Consider the following 14,245-nt stretch of genomic DNA (forward strand, 5'->3'; position numbering starts at 1 on the left):
GAATCAGATTATTTACCTAAAGCTACTTCTACAAATCATATGGGGTTTTGCATCTATGAGTAGAAAAACTCTTCAATGCCACACACGGACTTGCAAACGCTTTTATCACCTCAAAAATCACTCAACCACCAACAACTACTCTAATCTACAAATCCTAACTAAATCTACCTAGTCTCGCAGACCCTCGGCAAGACACACACTTCCCGGCTATCCACTTGATCTCGGAATAACCTCTTCCGGCTCCACGTAAGATAAATGCTTTCTTTAGTCGAAACTAAAGCAAGCAACCATCACACGAGTGTTAGTAGGAATACCTACCAAAGTCCTTGTGTCCCCGATAGAAGCGCCAATGTTGCACACGTGAATCACACTACCCATAAAGTGCATGCAACACAGTCTAGATTAAGATAATGTCAATCGAGAACACAGATGATACGATAGGCACACTGAGGAAATCTCTTTAGCTTGTCAGGCTAAGACCATCCTACACATGCAACAATCTAGAAGGCCAACTAAACCACAACCTAGAATCTCACTGCTCTCAATTACACCACCTACCCACATATGCACAAACGGAAGGAACTCACTAAACCATGCTAGAATCTTACGAAACTTAAGGAACACCATACCCTCACTAGGATACACCTGCCCCAAAGTCTCTACAAAAAACTTCTATAAAGACAGAGCCAAATTCTAAAAGTGCCCAAAATTGAAATCTATGAGTACCTATATGTAGCTTATGCCGCTACGATTCTAACGACTACTTGCAAGCAAAAAATAGATATCGTTTGATATACTTACGTCCACAAATAGCTTGTAGACTTTTGAGTGTGTATGCTCCGTTCCTCGAGCAATGTTTGGCGTTGTCACGTAGCTCTTATCGAGGCGAGTACAATGGTGTAGTTGGATTCACAATGTGATGAACGAGCGGGGAGTAGCACAGGATGAAGCTCACGCTCTCTCTCTCTCTCTCTCTCTCTCTCTCACACACACACACACACACACACACAGAGTCGACGGCAACTTAAAACTTGATTATGATAAAGTGTTTTTACAAAAGTGACCTAGGTAACTTATATACTAAGGCTACCTAAGGTTAACCAAAAATAGAGTTTGAGGGGTCAAATGGCTTGGTATTTACAATCTCGAAGTGCCCCACCACCCTGGCTTCTGCAACTAGACTACCTACTTATTACAAATGATGTTTATAACCATAATACTTAGCATTCCATAACTCTAGGAGAATAAGGCTTTGTTGAGTTATGTCGTGTTGTTGACCCAGTGGTCAACAAAGGGCTATCGGGAAAAAGCCGATTCTCATTCACAATGGGACAGTGGAGCTTGTTCATTGTCTTGTGGTGTTAGCACATACCTCAGCATTGTGTGTTACCGTGACCTCTGAGATCTTCCTTAGACTACACTGCACTTCAACCTGGTTTTCATTCTAACATATGTGTTATCTTTTATGCCTCTCCTAGTCCATTGGTCGCGTGCACACAGATTCACCAATTAGATAGTGTGTAAATGCTCATCGTGGTGTAGATTCACCAATTTAGGCAACACTAATTATCGATCCTACCAAACCCCGAGCGAAAACATCCGAGCAAACCAAAAATCGAGCAAGGTAATTTGTGAAATCAAGGTAGTTTGCATGAACCGTAACTAAGCTCCCATTATTCATGGTTTGTAAGGTGATATTCTTTATCTTCTTTCCAAACTTGACCATAACTTCAAAATGATAGGGATGATCCTCTTATAGTGCTACTCGATTACCTCCACCCTAGTAAGCAGGAAGTAGCATAAACCATTGGCTAGTGTTCACAAAAATTAGGGTTTAATATATTTGTAGCCGGCTAAAAATTGTGACTTTGTTGAATCTATGACAAATGTTGTTTACATAAGGAACACTTTAGAAGCTGTGACTTTGCCGAATTTGTGACAAACGTTCCTTACATAAGATACACTTCAAAATTTTGCATATAGATGTTGGTAATTCCTAAATTGCTACTCATTAGAAGAAATTGCTAGATCTAGGACTCTATGTCAATGTTGATTGCTAGAGAGAGAGAAACTAAAAGGGAAAATTAGTAAAGAACTTAGAAGAAAAAGAAGAGAATTTTTAACGTCGTGGGAAATGTGTGTGTGTGTGTGTGTGTGTGTGAGTGAGAGAGAGAGAGAGAGAGAGAGAGAGAGAGAGAGAGAGAGAGAGAGATAGAGAGAGAGAGAGGAAGGGAGTGTCAAAATGTGATGGCAAGAGGAGAGGTTTTCTTGTAGAATAAATGTCCTTGTTGTTGGCAAGCTCGTTAATCATTAACAACATAAGAAGAAAGATGGGGGTGAAATCAATGGTATACTCATTCGTAGTACTGTTGGCCCTGCTTGACCATGACGCCTCATCCAGGGTAAGGACCCATTTTGAGGGTTTTCTCTTTATACTCTCAACCCCTATTGTCCTCAAGCTTTTTCCCCTCGACTATTAGAGAGAGAGAGAGAGAGAGGAATTCCAACCTGACGAGCTTGCCGTCAGGTTGTAAGATATTAGGCCTTGCCGTTGACAAGGCCTAATATTTCACAACATAATGTCTATTTTTTTTTCTTGTCATGCTCGCTCTCCCTCCCTCCCCCTCTCCCTCTCTCTCTAGCAACACACATGGAGTCCGTTGCTAGAGAGAGAAGAGAGTGAGATTATAGCAAAAATGATGAGCTTGCCATCGAGTAGGCCAAATATTTTACGATGTAACGTCTGTTTTTTTGTTATACTCTCTCTCTCTCTCTCTCTCTCTCTCTCTCTCTCTCTCTCTCTCTCTCTCTCTCTCTCTCTCTCTCTCTCTCTCTCTCTCTCTCTCTGTGCACAAAAAAAAACCTTTGTTGTATTTTTAAAGGACAAATATTGAAAAGTTTCAGCTACTTTGGAGGGTCACCTAACCTTGCACCGAAAAAGAATTCCAATGCATATGGCTCAAAGTTTATACTCCCTTATTTATCTTTATCTACCCTTTTCTACTCGGCTAAAGTTGGAGGATTTTAATGGTAAAAACCCTATAATTTTTACTAAAAACCAAGAGATTTCCCATGCTCTCCTTTTTCACATCGGTTGCTAGAAAAGTCTTTCGTGAACACTGCTCTCTCTCTCTCTCTTCTCTCTTCTCTCTCTTGTCAGTAGATAGATCTTTAAGGTCTCTTGGGATAGTTTCCTATGACGTTAAACAATCTTCTTCTCTCGTTTTGTGATATTGAAGTATCTCAATTCATACACATTTATGTCCTTCTTAGAAGCGATAGCTCGGAGCCAATCCTTCACTTTGTGTCGTTTCATCTTGTTAGAGATTCAAAGGAAAAATTACCAAAATACCCCTCAAATTTCAAAAACTCCCAAAATACCTCTATTATTTTGTCACAAATTTCCAAAATGCTCTTCAAATATTCCAAAATTCTCAAAATACCCCTAGTTGTGAAATTAAATTTCTCCAAAGATTAAAAAGATGCTACATTGAGAATATGGGTTGATTATGTAGGCTTTGGAGATGAATTGCTTCATTATCTCTAGACATAATTGCCTTTTTTTTGCAAGGTAATTTGTGACAAATTACCTGCTAAGCATGCAAAACCGGATCTCAACTGTCAAAAAGGAATAAAGATTAAAACATCTTGAACAATCCCTCCAAAAATAGATACAAGGGTATTTTGGGAATTTTTTGCACCTACAGCTCCTGTGGGCACGTCTCTCTCTCTCTCTCTCTCTCTCTCTCTCTCTCTCTCTCTCTCTCTAGGCTACGCGCATGCACCCAAAAGCACGTGCCGGTCAGTGAAGATTTCAGGCTATCCCACCACCAAATTGGACCTTAGCGTACCATAGCAAAAACGTGGTTCTACCGCAGGTATCAGAAAGCAATGCCTCTCCCCTAGCCATTTGCAACGGTGTTCAAGTGGTGCCTTTCTATTTTTAGTGCTATTTGCATTTGCAAGCTACGGGCCTTTTATGTAACCTGTCTTGCCATAGTGCTTGTACATAAACAGCCTCCTCGCCTAGTTACAATGTCCTACAACATGACATGGGAAGGTTTATCTTGACTGCAATGGAGACCTACTGTGCCAAAGGCTGTGCCTCTCCACTCCCTTTCTCGGCACCGTGCATCTGAAGACTGTAGTAGGAGAGCTCAACGGTGTTGCATATTGTCCTTCAGCTACTGAAACTGCTTTTGATACAGAAGTCTTCTGTTGTAGTTCTCAAATTTGTTAACGTACACAAATAACGTCAGTCAATTTCTTTGTTCTGTAACATATATACACTGCAAAGTTGTGGTCTTGGGTTATTTTGTTCAATTACATCGATGCTCAGCAAAGTCCTATAGGAATGCAGAAAAAACGATACAAAAAATCCTAACAGCATGCTGATCACAATAGGCTTGTAGGGATTGTGGCTGCGCACATAACCTGAATAATCGTTGCTACCCGAATCTACTGCATCAATTTCCTAATGAGCTTCTCTCTCTATGATAAGCTGCTCGTGCCTGATCCGATGCTGCAGCAACTGTGCAAAGACCTCATTAATACAACTGATGGAGATTCCGTCATACTTTGAACAGTCGGCAATAGGAATGTGCACAGTCTCTCTCTCTCAAGGAGCGCGCGCCGGCGTGCGCTCCTTGAGACAGAGAGAGAGAGAGAGAGAGAGAGAGAGAGAGAGAGAGAGAGAGAGAGAGAGAGAGAGAGAGAGAGAGAGAGAGAGAGAGAGAGAGACAAGCTGGCCAAGAAAACCTGGATCCTTCCTACGACTTCGACGTTCAAGCCATGAGCATCGAAAAGCTCCCCTTCGTTTTCCCCGTCGTCTTCACCATCGGCCCCAAAGCCGCCCTCATCAAATACGCTTGCCTCATCGCTCCCCATGAACAAAACTACAACCATGTCAATGACCTTTTCAAGTGCATCATCGAAGGCGAAACCCGCATCCTCACGGCCCGCCATGACCATGGAGGACATTTTCAAAGGCACCAAACAGTTCAAGCTCGCCGTCTTCGAGAAAGTGCAGATTGAGCTCAACGAATTTGGCCTCCTCATATACAACGCCAATGTCAAGCAGCTCGTCGATGTCCCCAGCCATGAGTACTTGTCCTTCCTCGGCCAAAAGACGCGGGCACTAGCGCCAAGATCGCCATCGCTGACGCCAAGTATAAGGGTGATGTCGGCACCAAGGAGTGGCAGGGTCTCATGTAACATCAGAATGCCGCAAAAGCTGACACCGAGACCAAGGTATGTCACTCCAGCAGGTCCAAATTGCAAAACAGAAGGCGCTTCTTGTTCAAGAAGAGACCAAGATCTCTGAGAACACTAGGAAGGTTGAGATGACTCAAGCAGATGCAGAGCTAGCCAAGAAATTTGCGTTGTGGTCACAAGAAGTAGAGCTTTCCAAAATACAAATAAAAAATGTGGCCACCATACAAGAAGCTGAGCTGAGTATACGTGCATCTGTGGTTGTGCTGACCACTTTGATTCTTGTTGGTAATTAGGCTTGATTTTCCCATGTGTCTTGTTTGGGAGGAATATCAAAATACTGAAGTACCTTGGACAACACCCTGCACATGCCATGTCATATTTGTGGAGGGTGGATTGGCACTTGCCACTACCATTGTAGCCTTTTGTGCAGTCAATCCTCATGCGGCCTTTTCTATTGGGAAAGGATAAGTTTTTACGTGGTGGATGTGTGGCATATACAGAGGACTATGCCGGCAAGCCTTGCAAAAGAAATTCTATCTGCAGAATTCTCCTTGTGATCTTTGCTTAGTCCATTGTTGTATGCATTATGCCAAGAGCATCAAGATATGCAGGGTAGGCTTTTTGATGATATTGTTATGCCTATTACAATCATAAATCCACCTCCTTCGCAGGAAATGCATATTTCTGAAGGCCCAAAGACTCTTTAAGCTAATGGTAATGATCAGAGTGTAAGTGTTGTACAAGTACAAGCTTGTTGGACGGAAGCGACTCACATACCCATGAAGTGCATGCAAACACTACCTAGATCAGCATAATGTCAATCGAGGACACAGATGACACGATAGGCACACGCAGGAAATCTCTGTAGCTTGTCAGAGGCTGAGACCATCCTACACATACAACACTCTGGAAGGCCAACTATACCACAATCAAGAACCTCACTGCTCTCAACTACACCACCTAGCCACATACACACATACGGAAGGTAACTCACCTAATCATGCCAGATTCGTACGAAACTTAAGGAACACCATCCCCTCACTAGGATACACCTGTCCCTAAGCTTCTACACTCAAAACCCTCACTCTAAACCCATCTGCAAAAAACGCGTAGGATGACAGAGCTGAATTTTGAAAGTGCCCGAAATTGAAATTTATGAGTACCTATGCGTAGCTTATGTCTCCACGATTCTATAGACTACTAGCATGCGGAAAACAGACATCGTTTGATACACTTACGGCCACAAATAGCTCGTAGATGCGTCGGCGTGTGCGCTTCGTCTCGCGTGGAACGCTTGTCGTTGTCGCGTAGCTCTCCTCGAGCCTACAACAATGGTGCAATTGGATCTCCAATGTGTTGAGCAAGCCGGGCGTAGCGAGAGGATAAAGTTCACACTCACTCTCTTTCTCTCTCACACATAGTAGATGGCAGCGCTAAGTTTTGATTATGATAAAAAGTCTTTTACAAAATGACCTAGGTACCTTATATACTAAGGCTACCTTAGGTTTAACCAAAAATGGGGTTGAAAGGGTCAAATGGCTTTGTATTTACAATCTGGAAGTGCCATTGCACCCCGGCTTCTGAAACTAGAATAACTACTCATTACAAATGACATTTATAGCCATAATCCGCGTCATTTCATAACTCGCAAAAGGTAAGACTTTAGTACGAAACTTGAGTTATGTTGTGTTGTTGACCCTGCGGTCAACAAAGCTCCATGATCTATTCTTTGTCTTCACCAACTATTTTGTAAGAAAAGTTATCAAGCACTAGTAGGTGGAATTACAAATGTTAAATCTCTATTGCCTTGGGAGGCTTGGCTATGTGGTTCCATTGTTTTTTGAGAGGCTCCAAACACATGAACCTATACTAATGTGAAAAAGTGTTGGATTCTTTAGGGGAGAGAGAGAGAGAGAGAGAGAGAGAGAGAGAGAGAGAGAGAGAGAGAGAGAGAGAGAGAGAGAGAGAGAGAGAGAGAGAGAAGGATCAAGCTATGGAGGCTTTACCCGCCTTATGATGGTTGTGGTGATGGTAATGTTGGTCACCGATGGGTCTTGGACGGTGCTGGCTGCCAAGGATGCTTGCAAAAGCACTCAGGCACTCTACAGCCAATGTAGCGAGTATGTTCTAGGCTCCAACCCCCCACCCCTACTGCTAATAATGGATGTTGCAACCTCCTCAAATCATCTAGCTCTTTGTGCCTTTGCATTTCTATCCCTGACAACTTCAAAAATGTCATCAACCAACAGGGTATTCCAACATCAAATCTGTCTGCAAGATTTCAGGTTCCTTCTGCATTCAAGGTAAGGTGTAATAGTTATCAAGTCCCACATGTTCGCCCTTAATACCAATATACCCATCTTGGCCAAGATAATATGTTGTTTATCTATTTCACTCAAAAATAGAATGGTATGCTATGAAGCTTCCAACTTGTATGGCATGCATCATCACAAAAACATTTTCATTATGATGAGAATGCCATTTTGTGAATGGTATACATACCCTCTTTACCACACAAAGAGAGAGAGAGAGAGAGAGAGAGAGAGAGAGAGAGAGAGAGAGAGAGAGATCATTAAGAAAAAGATGATGGAGGATCGTGTCAATGTCTCGAATGGAAAGTTCAAGGAGAGATGTTTGCAGTTTATGACACAATTATGACATAATTGAGACCAAGATAACATGATGTAATACAATGTACATAATTTTTGCAGAGAGAGAGAGAGAAGGGAGAAGTTTGAGCAATGCAAAAGACACAACTCCAATCAAAGTGCAGTATTACCAAAAAAGCTGCCATAAGGTTTCCTCTACGACAAGGGCATACAATATGTCTGGTGACACTTGTTAACAAAAAGTGGTATGAAATGTGTTGTTTGGGTTTTAGTGCCTAATTGGTTGTCCCAAATTTGAACCAAGTGAACAACGTGCAAAGATATGTGCAAGAACTAACACTTCCACATGGTCTAAGCTCTCATGTGAATATGGCTATGATCGTACTGGAAAGAGCACATTGGCATTGAGACGAAGAGGCCAATGTATTTCTCCCTCTAAATCATAACAGATACTCTAAGATGAGAATTTCAACTTTGTAACTTCTTTCTTACCTCATCTTCCTTCACCCTCATTATTCCTAAGTTTGATTATGACTTCATATGTATTATTCTTTCTATTTTGCTCAGTTTTTGGGACAGGTCGTGATAACTCGCTCGGGTTTTGGGGTTCCTCGTTCTGTTATTTGGAAAAAATAATGATATGACCGGTTCATTTTGCTACTCTATGTTCAATATCTAAAGTATTGCAATGTTGATATGCTCTTTTCTATTGTATATATTCGCTCGGTTTCCTGTTTGGTCGGAAGTATTTGCTCGGGGTTAGAGATTCCTCCTAATTATCCGTGTAGAACTTTGATTTAGGCAGCACGAGTGCATATTTACTGATTTAGGTAGCACACCAACAAAGAATAGATTTAAACAATATTAGTGAAAAATTGTTGATTTAGGTAGCATAAGTGCAAATTCACTGCCGATGTAGGCAACACCAATCACAAAATCATGCTACAGTGGTTGGCCACCACTAACCTTAATATGATTTTGTTACCCAGGTATATAATGGAAGATATTTGGATTTGGTATATGATGATTTTTATCACGACAATTTTTATTGAATTGGACTTGAAATTTATGAAAATTGAGTATCAAACGATGAGTGTGACCAATGATATACTGATCCATCAAGATATGACATATACTGCTTATTCTAGCGGTATGGGACACCAAAATATGTAGTATGTGGATGACGATGGACATAAGCAAAAATTGCTTAAGTTTATGAATTTTTCTTTCACTATATGATATTTTTGACACAAAATGCTAACCGTTGTTTTTGTCAAGGATGATTTGCATATTCTTATCTTAGCAACTTAGGATAGTTGCTTTCTAACGAAGATGCCATCTAATGGAAATCAATAAATATATGTTTATTACAGCTTGCAGGTAGCAAAAAGCTTGCTCGATGTATAGCCTATGCAAAAGGATATCAAATTTATGTAAATTTTATTATTCAAGTGCTCTTTATGAGTTATGATCATTATTATGTGCGATCAGGCAATCTATATCCATTTTTGAGCATTCAAAAAATCTATAAATAATCACTTGCAAGAGGAAAATGCTCACTCTTGCACAGGAGGAGATTGCACCTAGTGTCTCTCTTATTCTTCTCTCCTTATCCTCTCCTCTCTTGCTATGTCGGTGTAGCACTCCACTCTAGGAGGTTCACTTGCATGCACTCTTATGCTCTGTCTCACTCTCAGTGTCTCTCTTATCATGTATAACTTGATTATGTGCAAGTACAGCTCATCAAGTATACACGTCTATTGATTTATGTGTTGCAATATGTAGTTTTGTTTATTTTGCATGCACGCCTCATCTTCCATCTTGTAACCATTTAATGGCCTAGTAACTTGTGTGTAGTGGAAAATGACCTCTTCCACGTGGCATAGGATTTCCTATGGCCTCTTCTTTTTGATGGTTCAAAAGTTGCACCATCGCTTTCTTGAGAAGATGAAGAATTTGAGTAAGATGGAGAAGAGGGTGACCTCTTTTTTGCCTTTTTCTTGCCTTGGTATTCCTTGTCGGCACCATCACTTTCTTCATAAGAGGAAGAGGATGAAGACGATGGAGAAGAGGGTGACCTCTTTCTCTCCTTTTTCTTGTCTTGCTTTTTGTCATCCCTCTTTGAATTATGGTGTGGAGAAGTGTGCAATGGTCTTCTCCGTTTAGGAGGTGATGGAGAGCGTTTAGCCCGCCATCTTCGTGGAGCCATCTCCATCGAGGTGGCAAGAGACTCACTTATTTCTCGTTCCTTCGCTGGGGGATCTTGAGCCTTTGAGAAAAAGATGCATCATCAAGAAGCAAATTTTTGAGCCCTTCGTATGGATCCTCTTCTTCTTCTTGAATCGGAGAGAGGCCTCTTTTGAAAGTCTCACAAGGAGGCTTCCTAGATACTCTCTCGTCATGGTGGGGAACTTGGAGAATCCCATGAGCATGTAGCTGCCGTTGCACTTCACTTTGGAGGGATGGATTGCACATGGCCTGTTGAAGCCTAGAAACAAGGTAGTTAACAAGCATAGGGGCATCATTAGTAGCCTGCTCATTAGCAAAATCAAAGCTATCAACATTAATTTCACTCTCTTTACTATTGTCAGCCATTCTAATAACTTTTAGGTGTGCTTTGGCACTTCAAGCCCTAGTTGCTACTCCTCTTTAACCCTTTAGAAAAATCACTCAAGCTACTTGACCCATGGCTCAAATACCATTAATTGCAAGGAATAGAAGAGAGATTCTTTCAACACCAAAACAACACCGGCTCCTGTCAAGCTTCTAACAGCTCAATAGTGGTTAAGCCGTAGGCAAGCCCTGTAGGACTCCACTATTAAGACCATAGCTCTCGACGGTGATGCCCCCTTATCTGCACGAAGGCAGGTGCACTACAAGGCTGAAAATCCCTATTCTACCTTGTGCTCTGATACCAATGTAACATTTAATGGCCTAGTAACTTGTGTGTAGCAAAAAATAGCATGAACATAGTGAGCATTTCATTAGAATAGATTCCTAATGAGCATAACAAGAGTGCTTGGGTGGAGAGAGCAACAAAAATCATAACACCTAGTTAGATAGGCATGAACAATACTTCAAAAGAGAGAGAGTATTCTTGCTTCACACATGAGCTTGTGTGAGTGTGTAAGTGATAATCCTTCACAAATCAGCCCCCTCTCTCATCTTGGTCGACCCCTCCTGCTAATTCCTCCTGCTGGCTTCCCATTGGACCTTTCCAAGCCTAGCCAATACGAATTAAGAGGCATAAGTGATAGCCTTGTGACATGTGTCCCCCTTTCCCCTTTTGTAGAGTTTTAGGTAATTAAATAATGCAACTAAACTCTCATTGGACCCCTTTGTCTTCTCCCCAATAGGAATCAGGCAAGCCATTGGGCTAGTGAATGCTCATTGGACCCCTTGGGAGACTGTCCAATAGTCTTCTAGAGAACTTAATTCTTATTGGTTCTTTTATCAAGTGTTTTTAAATTAAGTAAACTAAAAGTACTCAAGCCTAATTCTCATTGGTCCACCTCCATGGCCATCCAATAGGATTTGAGTGCACTTTGTGGGCATCTGGGCTAGGGAGCTGACATGTGTCTCTCATTCCCTTTGTGTCTCTCGTCCCCTACTTGCAAGGCTTGCCCCCTACTTTGTAGGAGTTTTAAGACTTTTTGGTATACACACAAAGCATCCAATTTCCCTAGTGTTTGACCATTTGGACTTACCTTTGAATTTTGGAACCTTAGCATTTTGGAAGTCTTAATGGGATGAACACTAAGGTCTTTGGAGCCCATTGTTGCACATTGCTCTTTTGAAGATGGCCCCCCCTTTGGATCCCTACTGTGGCCAGTCTACCAACTTAACCAATTTTCTAGCTGGCACTTCCCCATATCAAATGATCAGTTTAACATGAGAAAATCATTTACGAGAATTAGATATTAGTTATTATGACACATCTATTGCATGAATCACTACCCTTGGCGTTGGAATATGTAGCACCCTATGGTATGGTTGTCTATCTCATAGCTATGGATGGCAATGTGATTTCTTGTATTTATTTTTCTTGTAATTTGGCAAGGTGTATATGATTTGGATTGACCTTGCACCGAATGCATGTATAGATAAGGAGTCGTCTCCTAAAAATCCTTTCTTTTCAATAGAATTTTATGGCTTTCCCATCCCAATGAACTTTTGGGAGACACAAACTTCAAATGTTTTCAAATCTCTAACATTTTAGTTTGTTGCACAAGTCTTGTTCGTGAGTAGCATGATAAGGAGCCTTTCTCCTTGGTCAAAACATGAATGATGTACCATGGCCGATCTTATGGCCATTACGTTGGCAATAGACTCATATGCAACCTTGTGTCCATGCACAAAGTCTAGATAGAGTCTAAAAAAAATTGACCATGTAGGATTCCATATTCAAAGCATAAAATTCCTACAATAAATGTCTATCTTAATTGCATGAAAAAAGCGTATCTGGGTTGCCCAATACTCATTTACCTGCAACATTTTTTGTTTAGACCTCTTATCTGCACTTTGTTATGAACTATGACTACACCTTGGCACCTTGTATTTGTCCTTTGACACCTTGTTTCCATGCTTTAGCCATCCTTGAGGCCGTGCTTGAGTCTTGAAGCAATTTTACAGCCGTCAAATTTAATATAGCAAGAAGATCTTTCTTGTCTCGACAATTACTGAAATTTTTTGCATCTTTGCATACAGAGTCAATGGGTGGCAATTCTTGGTCTCATAATGCTAATACCCCAAGCTTGAATTGCTTTGTGACCCATTGTTGATTGCATGCCAATGTTGCATGGTAGGATTCAATCCTTAAGAAGGGAAAGCGCCCAAAATAGGTCACCCACCCCTTTTCTGAAAAACACATACGAAAACAAGCCTTGCCATGGCTCTCCAAAGCTCTTCCAATGGAGAGAGAGAGAGAGAGAGCGAGAGAGAGAGAGAGAGAGAGAGAGAGAGAGAGAGAGAGAGAGCTAACAAGAGGGAAAATGGCCAAGCATGCTCTCGCTCCTCCATGGATGCACCTTGCTCTGATACCAATATAGGAGATTTGTGACTAGCACATGCACATCTTCACCCAACCATGTCATATAGAGGCCATTGGCGGCCTCCTAAATACATCCCCCATTAATCACATCTGAGTATTGGCCCTTAGCTTGACATGATATCTCTTCAAATGTGTCAAGAAAAGAAAAGAAGAAAGTAGATGAAGCACCTAAGATTCCAAATTTTATTGATGGTCACGATCATGGTGGAAAGAGTGGTTTTCAATAGAGTTTAGATGAGGAGTTTGGCATACCCTTTATGAAAACTCTAGGTGCAAGAAGAATGCAAACATGAAATAAGGCACCTAGAGGAAATGTTGGACCAGACAGTCTAAGAGAGTAAGAAATCATGTGCAGAGATTGACTTATGACAATTATGTGGCTCGTCATTCTACATATATGAAGACAATTACACAGGAATGGAACCCACTTGTTTTGAAGATGTTGTCAAAGATGAGAAATGGTAGTTCAAGCTATGGATGAGGAGATAGCTCCCCTCGATGAAAATGGAACATGGGAGTGGGGGCCTTTACCACAAGGAAAGATGATAATTGGATGCAAGCTGGTTTACAAGATAAAGCACAATTTTGATGGCAGTGTGAGTAAGTACAAGGCAAGTCTAGTGGCCAAGGGTTATTCAAAAACATATGGGATTCATTATGAGGAGACATTTGACCCCATAGCCAAGATGGCTACCTTTCATGTGTTTATTGTCATAGATGCATCTTTAGGATGGGTGTTGAAATAGATGGATGTAAATAATGATTTTTGAATGGATACTTGGAGGAAGTTGTGTATATGATGTAGCCACAAGGTTATGTGAATATGAGGCTATGTGAACTTTGATGAGGGTTAAAGAAAGAACTATATGGGTTGAAACAAGCACCTAGATCTTGGTATGAAATGATTGTGACATTCCTCATGTCTTTGGGCATTGAGATGTCCGATGTAGGTCATTCATTGTATGTGCAAAATAATGAAGTAAAATTGTTTTATATGCATCTATGTGGATAACTTGATTGTTGGAGGTGATAATTTGGCTAAAGTAGAGGGTGTACTTGCTCTACTTATGCAAAGTTTGAGATAAAAGACTTGGGAGACTTGTGGTATTTCTTGGGCATTGAAAAAAAATTCACAGAAGAGGGTGTATGGCTATCAACAATATGCCTTGGACATGCTGAAAAATATGATATGGATGACTATAAGACAATGCAATGCCCTTAGATCAAAATTTGAAGTTGGAGAATGGTGAAGGTCAAGTTCTTGAGTATGCTACTATGTACAAGAAGATGGTTGGTAGCTTGATCTCCTTGACTATCTCACATTCTTGAGATGCAATATTTAGGTGGAAACCATTATTCAACAAAAGGAACC

General features: G+C 41.0%; 1 pseudogene; it reads left to right on the forward strand.

Annotated features, from left to right (window-relative positions):
* Nucleotides 1–4,737: 4,737 nt before the first annotated feature.
* On the forward strand, nucleotides 4,738–6,029 carry LOC147462157 (flotillin-like protein 3; annotated as a pseudogene).
* Nucleotides 6,030–14,245: the final 8,216 nt, after the last annotated feature.

This window comes from Adiantum capillus-veneris, chromosome 3 (genome assembly GCF_014529385.1).
Source record: "Adiantum capillus-veneris isolate H3 chromosome 3, ASM1452938v2, whole genome shotgun sequence".
In the NCBI taxonomy this organism is placed as follows: domain Eukaryota; kingdom Viridiplantae; phylum Streptophyta; class Polypodiopsida; order Polypodiales; family Pteridaceae; genus Adiantum; species Adiantum capillus-veneris.